This window comes from Archocentrus centrarchus, chromosome 3 (assembly GCF_007364275.1).
Source record: "Archocentrus centrarchus isolate MPI-CPG fArcCen1 chromosome 3, fArcCen1, whole genome shotgun sequence".
NCBI lineage: Eukaryota > Metazoa > Chordata > Actinopteri > Cichliformes > Cichlidae > Archocentrus > Archocentrus centrarchus.
Window position 1 is genome coordinate 10546684 of NC_044348.1, and position 19193 is coordinate 10565876.

The following is a 19193-nucleotide window of genomic DNA, read 5'->3' on the forward strand; positions in this document are numbered from 1 at the left end:
GTTGTAAAACAGGGCAGTTGTGGTAACAGAAGCTGATAGTAATACGTTTTGTTGTGTTTCAGGTGAGAGCAGTACACAAACACTATATACATTTATCTTAAGTTGATTCTTAGTCAAAGTAGCATGTTAAGCGTGTGATTCATGTTTATAAGGTGTTTAGTGTAACATCTTATAAACAAGGATGATAACTCAAGCTAGCCACAATGTGTAACATGGGCACACTAGCTACATGATGTTTGTCTTATGTTAGTGACTTGACTTTATAGTTGAGTTTTTCCTGTCAGGAATAGGGTAAAGAAATACACTGCTGTTAGTGAGCAGGGTCCTAGCCAGAAAAAATTTTCAGCCCTGCACATTTAGCTTGCTTGCTAATGTTAAACCCTAACCCTGCCATGCCCGCTTGCCAGTTGAGTGATGGTGGACAGTTAGGCCTAATTTAGACTTCTGCTTCGGCTCTTTGCGGGCCTACGTACATAACCGAAAAACACCTCTGAAGCCTCCTCGTAATCACAGTCACTGTGGATATGTAGTTACATTTCTTGAGGTGCACATCAGATTACATCATGTTACAGCGTAGGGTTCAGAGAGGATTTCCAGTTATGTATGTAGTAATCCATACCTTATTAGACTGATAGAGCAATAATTATTTTTGCATATAAACCAAAAGACTTACACTTACAGATCCTCCATTCAATGTATCTCAGAGCACCATTTCCTTCCACTGATGGGTTTGCAGAAATCCCATAAAAAGCGTACATAACAAAAACATTATAATCCAGATGTTTTAATGATCCAATCAGCTGCAAAAGCACTTCCTATGTTCAAATATCCATCATCATGTTGTCAACATGACAAGGCCTCTCACAGCTCCTGGAACTTTATGTTTAATAGGAACCCCAAAATTGTCCTTTGAGCTCCCGTTTTCCTCTTCTTCCCTCTTGAGTTCACGCTGGTCACCATTTTGCTTTCTGTAGCCCAGAGTGAACAAGACCTTTGTGAGATCAGGCGTGCACATTGTGAATGAAACTTGCCGTGCTCAGTGGTAGATTACAAATTGCAGTGAAATAATACAAAAATAAATATAGTGCAGCGATCTAGCAAGATAAAAAATATCTGAGTCTGGTATTGGTGATGGGGCAGGGTGCACGCCCGCTTGCTAATTGCAGTGATAAAAGAGTTCTAATAACAAACTGGTGAAATTCTCAGCCTGGCGCAAGATGACCTCATCAGGGAGATCAACCACTGGCTAGAACACTGGTGGGTGTTATAAAAAGTATTTTGGCAGTGACCAGCCTGCACATTTTAAATTGTGTATTGTTTATTGCTTTTATTTTTGATCAGTTATTGTGGTTACTAAAGGGTCATTAGCATGAATCTCTTACAGTAGACATATTGTCTTCCTTCAGTGTGAAGTTGGGTATTATCTCCGGAAGCTAGCTTTATCACCAGCAGCTGAATGACAGCTAGTTTCTGTCGTTTGAGCGATTATAGGAATGAGCATGTCTGTGGCGTGTTCCAGTAACAGAATCTAGAGCTTGGCAAGGTGTAGACTGAAGCATGCATGTTTGTTTGCTGACTTGTTGTCCCCCCAACCCACCCCAAGCAGGTTACCTTTATAGAGAGAAAAAAACAGTTTGTATTTACCATGCTCCATACCAGTACAACAATGTGCAGATACTATTAAAATTAGATAAAGTAATACTTTTTAATCAACTGAAATCTAATGTGGCAAACACTGAGCATTCTGAATGAATTTTTTATCTGAAATGCCTTTACCCTTACAGTGCCTTTTTTATTATTTTTTTACATATACTCAATTTGTGCTTTTGTTTTATATATATTGTAATCAGGATGTCCTTGTAAAAGTAAGCTCCCTGTCAGTGTTTCAATAAAGTTATTGTACAGTGCTATACAGCCAAAGCTATCCCTATACCCCATCACATCTTACCATGGGTAGAATAATAATGAGATTTTCTTGGGTAAAACTGAGAATTTTAAATGGTTGTAGATTTTATACTAATTAAAAAAAAATGCAAATTCAGCGGAGGCATATCTGTTACTGTCTAATTAAGGCAAATTATTCTGGTTTGTGGGTGTTTGTAGTCAACTTAGAATTGTTTTTACAGTGTCCACATTAAAATACACTAGCCACCTAACCGATTATTACAAATCAAAATATATTAGGAAATAAATTAAAATATCATTTTTCACATAATAGAACACAAAGGAGTCCAGCCCTGTTAGATACAAATACACTGTATTACATGTAAAAATAAATTTCCTTGAATATCTCTATGTAGACACTTTTGAATTTTGCACTTCAATAGTAAATTCAGTGGCTCTGTGGTCTTGTGGTTAACACATTTGCCTCACATATGGAAGATCCCTGGTTTGAGACTGGGAGGAGACAGAAACCCTGCCTTAGAGGTCCTAAGCTTATTGACCCAAGCCTAGATAAAGGAGAGGGTTGCCACAGGAAGGGCATCTGGTGTAAAAAAAAAAAAAAATCTGGTGCAAAATCAACATGTGGATGTACCACTGTGGCATTGGCTTGGGAAATAAGGAAGCACTCAAAAGTATGATTACTTCAATAGTAATTTCATCCAAGACTAGTAATAAAGAGTGTTACAGCTGGATGGTCATTAGGGTAGTTTTAACTTTTCACTGTTCTGTCACCATTACTTCAGACAGTAATTATGTCTCAAGACTAAATTTAATCATTATGAGTACTATTGTTTTAAGATATATCTCTTGTCCACACTTTTTCCTATTAGGACAAAGTGGTTGTGTTTTATTCATCAAAAATCTTTGGCCATAAAGAAAAAGGTGTGTATTTATAAGTAAAAGTAAAAAGTGTACTGTACAACAACTTTTGTAATGTACAACATAAAATGAGTGGTAAGACTAAAGTTGTTCATCAGCACTGTTTTGCAGCCATTTCTTTGTTCAGTGCCTGCTGTAAAGGGCTGTCTATTATCAAAAGAGATTTATCAAAATTATTTACCTTTCCACATTTTTTGTATGTTCAGTTGTAGTTTATTCAAGCCCTCATTTTACTGACTCTTCTGAAAATTGTGAAAGTTTAAAAACTTTTTCCAGTCCTGGTTGTAGATTTCTGTGGGGTCACTAATGACAAGACGCCAGCCCAATTTAAGCAATCCATGCTAAATGTTCATTAATTCCAACAGGCTTGAAATGAAAAGCAGTTCAGGAGTTTGCTGTCAAGCAGCTCCAACTTCAACTTGAAACTGCTGCGAAACTGTTACCTGGCAGAGATGCATGAGAGAAAGCAAACAGCCATCAGATTTAACATTAAAGTGTAGGAGTCGGTGGAAGGAGACACGAGCAGGTATGTAGTCTCAGCTTTATTCGGTAAAACCACAACAACTAGAACTCAAAATATAACTCCTCAAAAGGAGGAGTCAAGCCCTTTTATCCCAGGCCTCTCTCTCCCGCCTTTTCCAGATCTATTCCGGTCTCTCTCTTCGCAATAAGAGCTTGGGGCATTCTGGTGTGAAATGTGCATATATGTGGCCACCACACAGGCCCCCCCTGAACACACAGAATGGCAAACAATACAATAATAAAAACAGCAACCATTTTCAACTCAACATAGCAAAAATAAAATACCACATCAAGAGTATCTCCTAGGGGGTTTAACAAGGCGGCCGCTACGGCTGTGCTTGGCGACCACAGGTGGTGAAAACGAGGGAGGGGCATAGCCCCGACCACGGCGAGACTGCCCCCTCGCAGGGGAAAAAACAGCAGCTGGGGGCAGGTCCTCCGAGTGAGGCATAGAAACGGGAGGACGACCGCGGCGCGGAGGTTGGGCCAACTCAATAGGACCATCCGGAAACATGTGAGCAGGCTTAAGGCGATCCACCGAAACCCGCTCCTGACGACCTCCCAGCTCAACCAAAAAATCCTTAGGTCCCACCTCTAGCACACGGAATGGACCATCATAAGGAGGTCGAAGTGGAGAACGGTGCGCGTCATGGCGGATAAAAATGTACTTGGCAGACATCAGGTCCTTTGGCACATATGACTGTGGAAGGCAGTGATGCGCCGCTACTGGGGCCAAAAACCTATCATTCCCCGGGAAAACCGGCCCGCTCCTTTTGTCGGCCCCCGAAGCAGATGCACCAGGAAGGAATTCCCCTGGAACCCTCAAAGGCTGGCCCAGGACCAGCTCGGCTGAAGAAGACTGCAGGTCCTCCTTAGGTGTCGCACGCAGGCCCAGCAGGACCCAAGGAAGGCGGTCAACCCAGCTGCTGTCCACCAGCGCAGCCCGTAAGGCAGCCTTCATGGTACGGTGGAACCTCTCGCAAAGGCCATTGGCCTGCGGGTGGTACGCGGTAGTGCGATGGAGTCTGACGCCAAGGTTCTCCGCCACAGCAGTCCACAGCTCAGACGTGAACTGAGGACCCCTGTCAGATGTCAAGTCAAGCGGTACGCCAAACCAAGATACCCAGGAGGAGACGAACGCACGAGCAACATCTGCTGAAGTGGTTGACGCCAAAGGAACTGCTTCAGGCCACCGAGTCGTCCTGTCCACCATTGTCAGGAGATGGGTGAAACCCCGGGAAGGGGGAAATGGACCTACCAGGTCTACATGGACATGTTCGAACCTTCTCTGGGGTATGGGAAAGTGCTCCAGAGGGGATTTGGTGTGTCGTTGCACTTTGGCGCGCTGACAAGCAACACATGAGGAAGCCCACGCCCTGACCTCTTTCCGGAGGCCGGGCCACACAAACTTGGCCCCTACCAACTTAACTGAGGCTTTAACTCCTGGGTGCGAAAGAGAATGAACTGCCTCAAAAACCCGCCGACGCCAGCAAGCAGGAACCAAGGGGCGAGGCCTGCCCAATGAGACGTCGCAAAGTAGGGTTACGCCACTATCCTGAAATGAGACATCTTCCAAACGCAAACTGGACTCGGCCACCTTAAAAGCCTGAATCTCCGTATCCGTAAGTTGGTCGGCAGCCATGGCAGAGTAGTCCACTCCCAAATGCACAGAACTAACCTGCGCCCTGGACAGACAGTCAGCCACCCGATTACACTTGCCGACGACGTGCTGAATGTCAGTGGTAAACTCTGAAATAGCAGAAAGCTGCCGTGGCTGCCGTGCAGTCCATGGTTCTGAAACCTTTGCCATGGCAAATGTGAGAGGTTTGTGGTCTACAAAAGCGGTAAAGTCACGGCCCTCAAGCAGGAACCGGAAATGACGCGTCGCGAGAAAAAGGGCAAGGAGCTCCCTGTCAAACGTACTGTACTTTCTCTCCGCATCCCGAAGCTTCCTGCTAAAAAAGGCGAGGGGCTGCCAAGCACCACCCACCCATTGTTCGCACACGGCCCCGACTGCAAAATCGGAGGCATCGGTAGTAAGGGCAACAGGCGCCTCGGGAGACGGGTGGGCCAGCAGGGCAGCGTTGGCAAGAGCAGCTTTGGCACTGTCAAATGCCTGCACCCGCTCAGGTGTCCACTCTATCTCTTGGTTGCCTTTCTTGCCCTGAAGTGCACTGTACAGAGGGTGCATGAGGTGAGCAGCCCGGGGGATGAAACGGTTATAAAAGTTCACCATCCCCAAAAACTCCTGCAGGGGCTTCACTGAGGAAGGGCGCGGAAAAGCAGAAACTGCCTCCACCTTAGCGGGCAGGGGAAACGCCCCTTGGGGCGAAACGAGGTGTCCCAAAAACTCTATGGCCGGCAGACCGAACTGGCATTTAGCTGGATTCACAATCAAACCGTGCTCACTGAGACGCTCAAACAACTGGCGGAGGTGCACTGAATGCTCCGCGGCGGAAGGGCTGGCAACCAGTATGTCATCCAGATAGACGAACAAAAATGGCATACCACGCAAAACGGAGTCCATGAGGAGCTGAAACGTCTGTACCGCGCCCTTCAGACCGAAGGGCATTCGCAAAAACTCGAAAAGGCCAAAAGGAGTGATAACCGCGGTCTTGGGCACATCACGCGGATGGACAGGAACCTGATGGTATCCCCTCACCAAATCCACCTTTGAAAAAATAGTTGCCCCCGCAAGATGAACCGAAAAATCTTGAATGTGGGGAACCGGGTACCTGTCATTAGTCGTCGCATTATTAAGGCGCCTAAAATCCCCACAAGGGCGCCACCCACCGTCAGCTTTAGGGACCATGTGCAACGGGGACGCCCACGGGCTGTTTGAGCGGCGCACAATACCAAGGCGCTCCATGTTTGCAAACTCCTCCCTGGCTATCGCTAACTTCGCGGCATCGAGACGGCGTGCACGCGCAAAAACCGGCGGACCCACAGTGGTAATGTAATGCTCCACACCATGTTTAGCTACGGCTGCAGAGAAGGTGGGGACCGTGAGGGTGGGAAACTGGGCAAGCAAACGCTGGTACTCATCACCTGTGGCAAGCATGTTAGCGAGGGGCAGGGGGCCAGGACTACCAAGTGTACAGGGGTAGGTATCAAAAGACACAGCATCTATCAAGCACCTATTAGCTACATCGACCAACAACCTGAAAGCACACAAGAAATCAGCGCCGAGTATAGGTACTGACACAGACGCTATCACAAAGTCCCAGTTAAACTGACGTCCCTTGAAACACACAGTCACCAACCTCGTTCCATATGTGCGAATGGGGGTACCGTTTGCCGCGTCCAGCAGGGGTCCGTGACATTGTCCCAAGGCGTCCGCAGCTGAAGCCGGCATGATGCTACGCTGAGCACCCGAGTCCACAAGCAGACGGCGTCCCGAAGCAGTGTCCTCAATGAAGAGCAGCTTGTCCGAGCTGCCAGCGCACACAGCTGCTAGTGAGCACCGGCCCTCTCGTTTCCCTGGTGCTGGAAGGTACACGGCGGAATGCAGCGCTTCGCCTTCACTCCGAACCGGCGATGATAGAAGCAGAGCACGCTCTCCTTCCTCCGGCGCTCTGCGACGGCGGCCACAGCACCAGCTTCTCTCGTCTCCGCCCCTTGTAGAGCCGCACTCGGTAAAAGTGCATGCACACCGGAATGCCTGGATGCCAGCAAAATCTTGTCCGCCTCTTCAGCTAGCCCGCGGTAATCCTTGGCCCGTATCAGAGCGGAGCTGGCTAGCGCGGTGCGCACGGGAGGGGGGAGCTGGCGCAGGAACAGATGCGTAAAGAGAAACGAAGCGTCGCCCGGGCCGAGCAGAGCCAGCATGTGCTCCATCAGCTCGGAGGGTTTACCATCTCCCAAGCCATTCAGGGATAACAGGCGATCAGCCCGCTCTTCGTCTGAAAGCTGATAAATCCGCAGCAGATTCTCCTTCAGCGCTCCATACTTGTTAGCAGGCGGCGGGTCCCGGAGCAGTCCCATCAGCCGGCGGGTAGAAGCAGAGTCCAGCGCCGCGACGACATGGTAATACTTGGTGTCGTCTGAGGTGATCCCGCGGAGGTGAAACTGGGCCTCCACATGCTGGAACCAAGGCTCTGGATCGTGCTGCCAGAACTCCGGGAGCTTGACCGTGGCCGCAAAAATAGCGGGAGAAACGGCGGCGGCTGGTGAGGAAACGGCGGCGGCTGGTGAGGAAACAGCGGCCGCGGCCGTTGAGCTGTCGTCAGCAGACATGTTCTTTAGTCGGGGTCACCAATGTAGGAGTCGGTGGAAGGAGACACGAGCAGGTATGTAGTCTCAGCTTTATTCGGTAAAACCACAACAACTAGAACTCAAAATATAACTCCTCAAAAGGAGGAGTCAAGCCCTTTTATCCCAGGCCTCTCTCTCCCGCCTTTTCCAGATCTATTCCGGTCTCTCTCTTCGCAATAAGAGCTTGGGGCATTCTGGTGTGAAATGTGCATATATGTGGCCACCACACAAGTCTTTTTTACATTTGTGCAATGTCCAACTGCACACATTTGAGAGTTGAGCAGACGATTCACAATGAGCAAGTGAGCAACGTGTCTCCTACGTTCTGCATGCTCTTTCCAGGCACCACCCACAGCATTTCCAGAAGTGAGAATCCATTTCCTGTGGACCATCTCCTGCTGTGTGTAATGTGAGAAATAGTCAGCTGCCTCTCCTGACTCTGCCTAGAGTTTATGTATGAAACCACCTCTAGTTTATTGGTTGCTGTCACTAAATACCCCCTCCTGTTGAATGTTAAATGAACATAGTTGCAAATGTCTGTCCTTTAGAAATAGAAATGTCCTTGTTCTGTCATCCAATAATGTTACCTGCTATTGTTATTCTGATGACACCTAACCTAACCTTTTTCTTTCCCTCTGGCAGTACACAGTGTGATGCATTCATTTGTGGATGCCACAGTGACATCTCAGTATGGATGCCTGCCCACCACTTCAAGTACAGTGGTGAGAGAAGTGAACTGCTCTCCTTTCAGTGCTGCCTCTGCGCTCCTTCTATCATTACTAACAATAGTGCTGTGACCCCTGCTACCTGCCAACAATTTCACTATAATTTTTGACAGCCAGCTGTCATTCATCAAACATTTGCCATCACAAGTGCATCTCACACCTACAGTACTCTACAACAGTCAGTTCAGAGCCTCTCAAGGGGACTCAGCTCACCTCCTAGCTTTTTGTCTAGACTAACTCCCTTCGGGATGGGTTTCATATTAGAAGCCTAGTTGCCTGTGAGTGTGGCCAATAAATCAGCCGGTGTCAGGGGAGCAAGTGGCAAAAAAAAATTAGAAATTAAACCGGTGTAAATTTGCCCTTACTCACTATGAAAAGTAAAACTCATTTCTCTGAGGTTACCTTTTTAATTGCAGACAACTTATCGCATGATTGAATCCCTTTTGAGAAGCTGTTGCCTAAGCTAAGTGAGTTGCTCACTATAAGGAAGCAACATACCTTACTGTCAGGAGTTCGGTGTGTGCATTTGTGCATGCAAGCACACTGTCAGTTAAGTCTTTTAAACAACCAGATGGATTGATGAAAGGGTTTGACACAGAATATTCCCTTGAAACTGAAACTTAATTCAGTTTCTCGAAGAATGAACTATTTTTGTCTTGTGTTTTTTTTGGGGGGGGGTTATGTTTTTTAGGATCATGTTTCATTTAGTCTGTGCTACCAGCATGGCTTTAACCATATTCCTTTTCTCTCACTGCCTGAGGGCAAAAGGTAAATGGAGGATTCTATCAGGCCAAACCCAAATGCTGCAAAAGGCTTTCAACTCCACCAATTGAACTGACACGCAGCGGAGCTGTCAAGCTAAGCTGCTGAGCCATGTGAAGGACCAGTGAGGGGGAAGGAAAATGCAGACGCCATTACTGTCTGTTTATGCCAAAAGAGGAGGGGAGAAGGGAAAAAACAGGGTCATTGAGCAGAACCGAGAGGAAATTGCGCTGTGATGCAAACCAAGAAACCTTAGGGTATGACTGCTATTATCTAAACTTAATCATATGCAATAATTTCAGTGTGCACTGGCTTGGTCATTTTAAAGGTGTTATTAGAGACTGACCATTTGAAAATATAAGATACAGTACAAGTACGTCTAGCTGCACGAGACTGAAAGTCTCACTTGCTACAGTGACTAACTCCATGTTACAAAGCAGGAAAAGAACTTTTAGTTTCAAGAGGGATTATTTCTTCTCATCCATCTGTAGCAAAGAGAACCCTGATTAAATCATAACCACGTCTTTGTAAGTGGTAGGTTTGTAACTGCAATGGCAGATGCAGCCTAGCAACATAATTCTCTGCATCTGTTGCCACAGAGCTCAGGAATATACTGAATACCTTATTAAGATTAATACAGACCAGGTGGGTCAACGTGAATAGCGCAAGTGGATTTCAAAAATATGTGTCCTTCATGTTTTGTTTTGTTTTTTTGCTCAAGCACAAACTGAGACGTACTTAAAAATGTATGTCATGTCTTAACTGTGAAATAAAGTTTCAGTTCAGACAAGTACTCTGTTTTCCTATTTCTTTAACCTTGCTGTGATCTGCAAGGTTTGTGTTAAGAGTTTTGTTTGAAGACATACATAAATTTGTATTAGCAAAAAATGTTTTCTCCGGTCCCCCTCTACTTTTTAGTTTGGGCATTCAAATTTGTCATATTGCCTCAGGGCATCTAGAAAAACAAGGCCTGTTAAGAGACTGTGTCCAGACGGCCTTCTGACTCTGCAGGAAAACAGATGGTTTTTAATAATGCCCTACTCTCAGCTTCATGCCCCCCAGCTAGCCAGCCACACAAATGCACACACAGACATACAATTTTGCTCTCTCTCTCTCTCTCTCTCTCTCTCTCTCTCTGTTGCTCACACAGAGACCCGCGCACAAACCCCGAGCTAGTATTCCAAGGTTTTCAGTTTTTCTGCCAATTAGGCTTTTGTAAAAATCCTGTCATGGATCAAATATAAAGTAGGAGTTAAATATCTGACAACTCAAGGACAGAGCCAACAGCACATCCTGCACATAAGGGCAAGCAGCATGCCAGTACTGCCAGCAATCAGCACAAGCCATCTTTAGAGCATAAAATGGAAAAGACATTAGAGAAGAATGAAGGGTGAGCAGTCACACCTACCAACCTTTTTTGCTCGACTGCAACATTTTTTTTTTTGGATCCTACATCATAAACAGAAATATAGTTGATGTGTAAACAAATATAATGACACTAAAGAGAAGTTTTTAAGTCTTAAAATTCCAGTTTCCAAATGTGTGGGCATATTCACTGAAACATTAGTATCTAGACTCAAGAGTGTCTGTTATGCCATACATCATTCCGTATAAAGGTAATTATTTCTATTCTTTTTTTTTAACAAACCTGCATACCTGACTAACCTTAAAATTGTCTCTTTTTGAAAATATCAGCACTTGCGACCCTTCATTAACAGTTAGCCACTTATTTCATAATGATTCATTCACACGTTAGTATGAATTAATTCATTGCACCTGGATCGTAATCGTGTAATCTTAAGGAGTCATTGTCTTCTTGATGTGGTAATTGTGTCACTGTATGAAGAATTCATTAATTTACGCTGCATAGTTCTTCACTATGAAGCATCCTTGAGGTGCATATTTTTGTCTCATTTGCTGTTTGGTCTCTTCTCAAAGATTTATTTTTCTCATACACCAATTACAGTAAATCACTTCTTTTAATGTCATTTATACAAGACCCAGTTTTTGTTGACTTTGTGCTGTTTTTATACTTTGGTTGTTTTTCCATTAATCAAATAATACATTAAGTTTTGTCATTAAAACCTGATATACATCAGTGTGACACGTGTCTCTATGATCCCCGACACAGGCTACAGGCACGTTAAGCGTTTCAGTGGTCTCTTTATTCTCTAGTGGGGTCTGCCACCACAGTCAGCTTTACCCCTGTCTGCATCAGGTTTGTGAGCTGTCCCCTTCCTGTATTTGCCTTTAGCATTAAGTAATTTCAAATATCCATCAGCTGCATAAATGCTTATATATCCCATGGATCAGCTGCTCTTGCTGTGGTCCAAGGGAAGTGAAATATCCCCAATTTCAAGCATGTTAGCAAGAGAGCATTTGAAAACACCCTGTGCAGATGTGCTGTAGGCCACTGTCATTAGGTGGAGCTGCCAGATCCCAATGCCTGGCAGAGGCCATTAGCAAAGTGTCATAGCACCATGACAATTGCCCAACACAGTGGAATTTGTCCGAAGTCTTGGTCTTGTTTTTATTCAGTTTTTTTCACAGCTTTATTAAACACCAGTAGCCTTTGCTCTGAAATTCTTGACAGCATAACAATAAAACAGCATCTTCAGATAAATAAAGCACAGGAGTCAAGTGTTTCTCGAGCACATATGCAAGAGAGAGTCAACGTAGCTTTGAATGAATGCGCTTTTATGTTATAATTGCTACTCCTATTGTAAAACACTACATCAATATTATGCACGCATAGATTGATTGGTCCATATAAATAAGAATAACTTATTTCTACACTCACAGTCAGTAGTTTATAGTAGAGGTAAGGAATTTAAACCTATAGAATTAGTAAATTAATGCAGTAAAATATCAGGTAAACTATATTGCTGCAATACTCTGGACATAGAGGACAATATCAGGTAGTTTAGCAAATACCAAAAACTGAGATTTACATTGGAAGATGGCTGTAAAAATAGAAGCCCTACTTTCTAGTAGACATGCACACATTCATTTACAAACAAAACCTTGCTTCTGCCTTTCTACTTAATCTGCCAAATGCTGTCCCAGGCGATAGAGAGTTCCCGTGTGTTGATCCTGAATGCAGAAATCCATCAACAGGACTGGTGGAGAAGGACATTTCAAAACGTTCTTGAAGTGACTCCTTTCCGATTTTAAAAATAGTTTGACTAATGTTTCTATTAATTACTATCTGTCACTGGGGTGGCATTTAGAGATATGAGGACATGCTGCTCATTCAGGCAAGAGCGATAGATTTATTAAAGATTTAAGTCAAGGATGTGCAAAAGACCTTTGTTTGTTTATTTGTTTGTTTTTCTTTTTAATGTAAACATTTGCTGTGAAATCATTCTACTATCATAAATCGGGAACTGTAGCCGTCAAATTCACCACACCATAAAGTACTGAAATCCTTTTTTCTTGAATTGTGTAACAGGCATATGGTACTACTACAGAGTGTTGCTGTTTTAGAGTTTGGTTATGATTGCCATTTAGGACATTTTCTTTTCTTTTTTTTTAAATCTTGTAATATTGCAGCTTTGTGCACTTTAACTGGTTTTATTTTGTGTCTTATTTTGTGTTTTCCCAAGTGGCAGCCTCTAAAAAAAAAAAAAGCAGTCTTGTGACTCCATAGCTAATCCACCCCTTAATGACACCTGTACGGAGGAGTGAATTTTACATAACTTACCCATTTCACTTCCATTTAAAGCTTAAAGTTATGCATAATCAGAGAAACAGCTGGTTTGAATGACTTGTAGGTGCAACTGTTTGTTTGCAAGTATCTCGCTAATTAAGGTCACTGAGATATATATACTGTGTATATATATATATATATATATATATATATATATATAGTTTTGTTTTGTATTTTGTTTTGCAGATCTGTGTTCTGCAGTGCATGTACGTTGCATACAAAGCTGGGCAGAGTTAGCATTCTGTCCTCACAATTAAATCTGGCCACCTCTAGTTGCAGAAGCTCATAATAATCAGAAAAATGCAGCTTTAATCAGAAAACAAATGAGAGCTAGATCCATCTTTATACAATCTATGGTTTTCCCAACCAGTTTTGTCCATCCTCTGTTACCAATTCACCAGCGTTCTCTGCAGATACGTCCCTTCTTCCTTTTGTGTCAGATTGTCTGTGCACTTCTTGTAGTAAATGTTCTGTTCATGGTAAGCTTTGTTGTGTATTCTAGTTTGTTTTTATTGTGTATTGTTTCACCCAGATTTTTGACATTGCCTTTTCACCTTTTGTCCTCTAGCTTGTCGGTTGAAGATTTGGATTTGGACTTTAATCTGCCGCCGGTGGCCTGCCTCTGGGTCATCTCCTTTGTGAACTATCACATAGAGACGCTGTACAAAAAAGCTAAACAAGCAAATACAGCAGAGGTCACATACAGTAATGTCAAACACCATAGCACACTCATTTACCAAATATATTTTGCCTGTGATTATAACAACCTTGGAATACCAACTGTGGTTCTTCCACCACTTAATTGCTATATTAAAAAGAATGCAGTGACCAGAAACTGACCCTTCCTTCTACACATCAGTTGAGCTGAAGGGAAAGACAGTTTTACTTGGCTATACAACACTTCTTTGTCAGTAGAAAATAAACTAGTATATTTAGTTTTCTGACACAGATATCTGAGACTTGAAACTATGTTGCAAAATCCGGGTTTGGTAATATAAATGATTGCAGTTGCTTCATGTTTTAATATACTTTAAATGAAGGATATTTTAGCTAATAAAAATAATAATAGTCTCATATGTGTTACATTCACTTCAGCGTCACTGGTTTGAATTCCCCCATTGCTCACATTATTTTCACTTGTGGTATGAAGTAACATGATGACACATTTATAAAGACTCGAAACACTTCATATACAGGCAGAGGTGGCAAAAGTACAGACATTCTTTACTTAAGTAGAAATGCAGTTAAATGTGTTAAAAATATTCTGATAAAAGTTGAGGTACTGTTTCAACTTCTTTACTCTAGTCAAAGTACTCAGAGTAAGAAAGTAAAAAGTAGCTCAATGAAGGACATTTTTACCACCTATTTTTGTGCAAAGCTAATTCTCATGCTATATTAATATTGTAATAAAATAATATTATTACATGGAAATACAAAGTTTTTCTTTACTTTGCCTCCACACCTAAACAGAAAGATGAGTACAGATTCGCCAGGGGAACCCTAAGATTGGTTGTAGCAGCTCAGCGTGGGAAAATGAATCACAACTCACCATAATTTCTACTGTGCGCTCCAGTAGATTTAACCTCTGGGTATAGCCCTATAAATGATGCATAAATGAAAAGTTTTTTCCCCCACTTTCATCTCTTTGCATGCAAAAAGCCACGGATACACCAATAGGATTGTCTTTTATGTGTTATTATTCCCTTCATTTAGGCTCAAATCAGTTTGATGTCTGAAGGCGTGCTGTGCTGGGAAATAAAAACTTCAAATGTGTTCAAACTAAAGTAACGAGCCTGTTTTGAACATGACGGGAGTAGAAAGTACAGATATTTGTGTAAAAGTCAGAAGAAGAAATGCTCAAGTAAAGTACAAATACCTGAAAATTCTGTTGAAGTACAGTAAAAAAGTATTTATACTCCATTACTTCCCACCTCTACATACAGGAGGGGTAAATATGAAACTGCACTAAAGAGAAGTAATTGAGTTTGCACACAGATGTCTCCATTTTCCCAAAATAATTTGACTTCAGTATCTTAAGTCCCTTAAAATACCTGCTCTTCAAGTTTTCCTGCTCAGCTGTCAGGTTAATTTGAACAATATGCATGAACTGTAGTAATTGTGTAATCTTGAGGACGTTTCCTTTCATTCCTCAAGTTAAAAAAAAATTGCTCCACCGCTGGCAGCGCTGCATCGAGCTGACACTTGGCACAACCTGTAGATTCTTTCTTGCTTGGATCTGCATCAACATTTGTTGTCAGACAGCCATTCGCACAAGAGAGGGCATTCAAAAGATGAAGAGAGGGGGGAAAACAGCCACTCTCAATCCCTGCCCCTGAATTCTCAAAACTCCACTTGACTACACTATGGCAGCAGGAGTGCCTGGGTGGCAACAATTGTTGACTGTCTGAACATGTCTTTCTGTATTTTTTTTTATTTTTTTTCCAGCTGGAGATGACTGACAACACTCACCACCCACTCTGCACTGTTTCGGCACATAATGAAGTGACTGATGTGTGTGGATGAGCAGAGAATGTTGTGTGGTGCCATGTGTCAATCATGCTCAAATGAGCTAAACCAAGGAAGGGGCAGCTCTTTGCCTCCTATTTCCAGCAGATATTCTGATTATGGACATTTCTAAAATAATGCTGGCCTCTTAACACGTGAACATTTTGTTTGAGACATTTTAAAATGCTAGCCTATTAAGTTTGATCATTTGAGGCTATGCCTTAGGTAGCTATATCAGAGGGTGCACCCTAGAAATTTCAACAATGATCAAACAAATGAAATATCAGTGATTGTGTCTGTGATGCTGTGATTTTTGTCAAGCGTGTAAAGTCTGTCTGCTAGATAAAGAACCAAAAGTTTGAAAAATATGCCAAACCGTACACTTCCCGCTATGAACAGTGACAAGAGATATTTTTTAAACTGCAATGAATGCATATTTTTGAGTTGGCACATTTGAAATATTTTACATTTGGCTCTGAGTAAACACATTTCTCTGGTTAATCAGGGTGTCTGCATTTGAAACAGTTTAAATAGTGGCACGCCCATTATCCTAAACATATAAGGCCAACATAATGATGGACAAAGTCAACATTGTTTCAGTGTTTATACAGAAATGCACTATATATATAGTGGGTACCAAAGAAGCAAAATATAAAGTGTCACAAAATATCTAATTTTTGCATGACAAATGCTAAATGAAACAGCATAACTGACTGCGCCAAAGTAAAGATTTATTTATGAAGTCAATGTCTGACAGGTGGTGTGGCTTGAATGAGCTGGCACAAAATGAGAGGAGCCCAGGAAAGGAAATATATTGGAGGAATGAACGGAGCACCATGCTTGAAGGTTTGGTGACAGTGGACTTGATGAAGGCAGCAGACAGTCAGCTAGACAGATACACATAAATATTAAGAAAGAGGACAGAAACTGAAGAAGAGGAGAAGAAGGAGGGAAAACACTTTAAAGCCCATCTTCTGTCTGCCGGCTTGTCATTTCTAACCAGTCGACCAGTATCATAGCTGGCTCATTGAGGAATGTTATATTTTAGCACTCGCCAAGCAGAGGAGGACACACACACACACACACACACTGTCTAGAGGTTGTCAATGGATCACAAGCCTCAAACAGCCAGAAACAAAAAACACCAACTTGTTCACATTTGGTAATTGCTTTCTTTTTTTCTTTTTTTAAAATTTGTAACTCTAAGGAGTAGAGGCTAACTTTGTTACCTTGAAGTTAATGTGAAAGTAGAAAAGGGACCTAGCCAAAATCTAAAAAAAACATAAACTACTTATGTTCCTGTCCAACAGAAACAGAGTGGGGGTTAAAAAAAAAAGACGAAACCCATCCCAAGACTCCAATAACATGGCAAACACTAAAGTGTAGCTAGCAGGGATGAGAAAGACAGGGCCGCACCATCTTTGCTTTGTTTTGTGTCTGATTTTAAAAGCCCACCAATCATGCTTTGTGTCTGCACAGCTCTTTGCACCTGGTCCACAGTGTAGGCAGAGTCTGCACCTAATTAAATGCCTACCTTGTTCATATAACTTTGAGTGCAAATACATACATATAGATGTAAAAAAAAAAATTTAAAGCACTGATTTTTGTTATGACATGTCCGTTTAATGTGAAGGAAGAAATCTGAACATTTAAACTGGTCAGTATTATTAAATTAAAACTAAATTAAACCTGATGGAAAAAGCCATTCCTCAAATGCTTTGGAAAAGCTATCTGTAGGATTTTTAAAACTGCCCTTGCACTAATATTTGGCAGCTAATATCTACTTGCCTCTTAAGCCCTTAATAGCTCCTTAAGCACCTTAATTATACACAAATTTTAAAAGAACAAGTCTTATATACAGTTTTAAATACAGCACTTCATCCCTTGTTTAACTGAAAGTGAATGAGCTTGACTGTGTGGAGAGTAGCCATGTGAACAGAGAGACAGTCTGTTAACCACATACTCATGGTTCAAGACCCTGAGCTGACCATGACTCTTCGCACATGTGTGGTCCAAAGGGGTCACAATTTCCCCGATGCCCCCACACAGAAGTCCCTCGTCTGTTCATTCAAGCTGTTATTGTGCAGTCATATATCTAAAGTCCCTGAGCAGCCAGAGAGTGCTGGTTAAAGGCTGGTCAGAGTTGTACTCTGTTGTTTACTGCCTTATTCAGTATATCAGGTCTGGTAGCAACAGTGATGGCCAAGCACCTTTAGCATTGATGGTGGAATTCCAAAAGTCTGATTAAAGCTTAGATTCATAAATTCATAACATTTAGTAAAGTCTTGACATGTAGTCAGCTCTGCTGCTGAACAGCACTGCCAGGAGACCTAAAATATCTGAACCACATGGTCACACTGAAGGTGGGCACCTCAGGTTGGTAATGGAAAACCTTTTAAATCAATCAAAATTTTCACAAAATTGTTCTCCTTACTAATCTGCAAATTTATAGTTGCTTCTATGCTTGATAAGGGAAGGTGTCAGAAGACCTAAACCTTTTGGCTTTGGGGACTAGTTAGAGTAGATTTAGGCGAGGCAAAACAAGACTCAAAGTTGACTTGTTCAGGGGTTCAGCAAGGAAGGAATTAATTTGAACATAAACTTAACAGTTACTCTGGGAATTACTTGAATTATGTGAATTTAATGACACACTGGGCAAAAAGCAATGAAGCACGTTAGATGGGGCATAATACAAATGTGAAATCCCAAAGTGAGTTAAAAGTGAATTCAGTTGATTCAAGTTTGAAAACCTTTGGCAAAGTTTAAAGACACCACAAAGGCATGCTGATTCAGCTGTATTATTTAACATCTGTTAATAGAGCATGACATTCATTACATCAGATCCATGGGCTCAATTAATGGAAGTTCAATAGGAAGAGAAGAACTAGCCATCTGCAAGAGGTGTGGAGGAGAAGGTTGTCCTCTAAAGTGCTCTAAAATTCAGCTGCAAGTGAAAGAGACGGGGTTATAGGGTAATGTAAAGCGGCTGAACCTCAGTGCCCCTGACCAACTGGCTTGAATGCTGGCTTGTAGAGGCCACAGACCTTTTTCTTTTGAGCTTTAACTAGGTGGCCTCTGAAATAAATAACCATTTTGAGAGGAATAGGAGACAAAAAAAAAAACCTGACAAATACACCATAAATAATAACAAGATAACAACAAAGGATACATGGAAACCATGTTGTGTTTAAAATGGGATTATGCACATGAAGGTCAAAAACTACAGAGGTGATGCCTTTTACACATTAAAAGAGAATAGCTTTGACTGCATTATTTCAATCCATTCAGTGCTTCGGAGACGTGCTGCATACAGAGAGGATTTATTTTTAAAATGTCACTAATTGTTAGTAAAAATAAAAATGTCAATCAGAAAATGCTAAATGAAATAAATCAGCTCCTAATTAAATGTAAAGACACGCTACGCTGTGACAGCAACAGTGAAGAGGGGTAAGTGCCGCAGAGAGATGACTTGTCATCATAGTTAAGGTGTTATTTTTGTATTTAACACAGATAACGTTTAAAATGCCAGCTACGCTAATATAAGAATTTGAATTATCACTAATTGCATATGATGTGATAGGAGCCAAAACTTAAAAAAAAAAAACACACACACACACATGCAGGAGTTTAGTCAATCAAATATTTACTGACTATTAATATGTATATAGAAAATATATACATACCTATATTTTAGACCCCCACCCCACCCACCTCAGTTAGGAGAAAACAGGCAGCTGGCGTTGTGCCTGTAATTAATGCCAAATTAAGTCATGGTTGTTTCTTTTCATTAAAACAAAAATAATTCTAACCATGATGAAAGTTCGTTTTGAATTCAGGCCATACCACTGCAGACTTATAATTCATCTCACTATCACTGAAAACAGGTTGTCTTT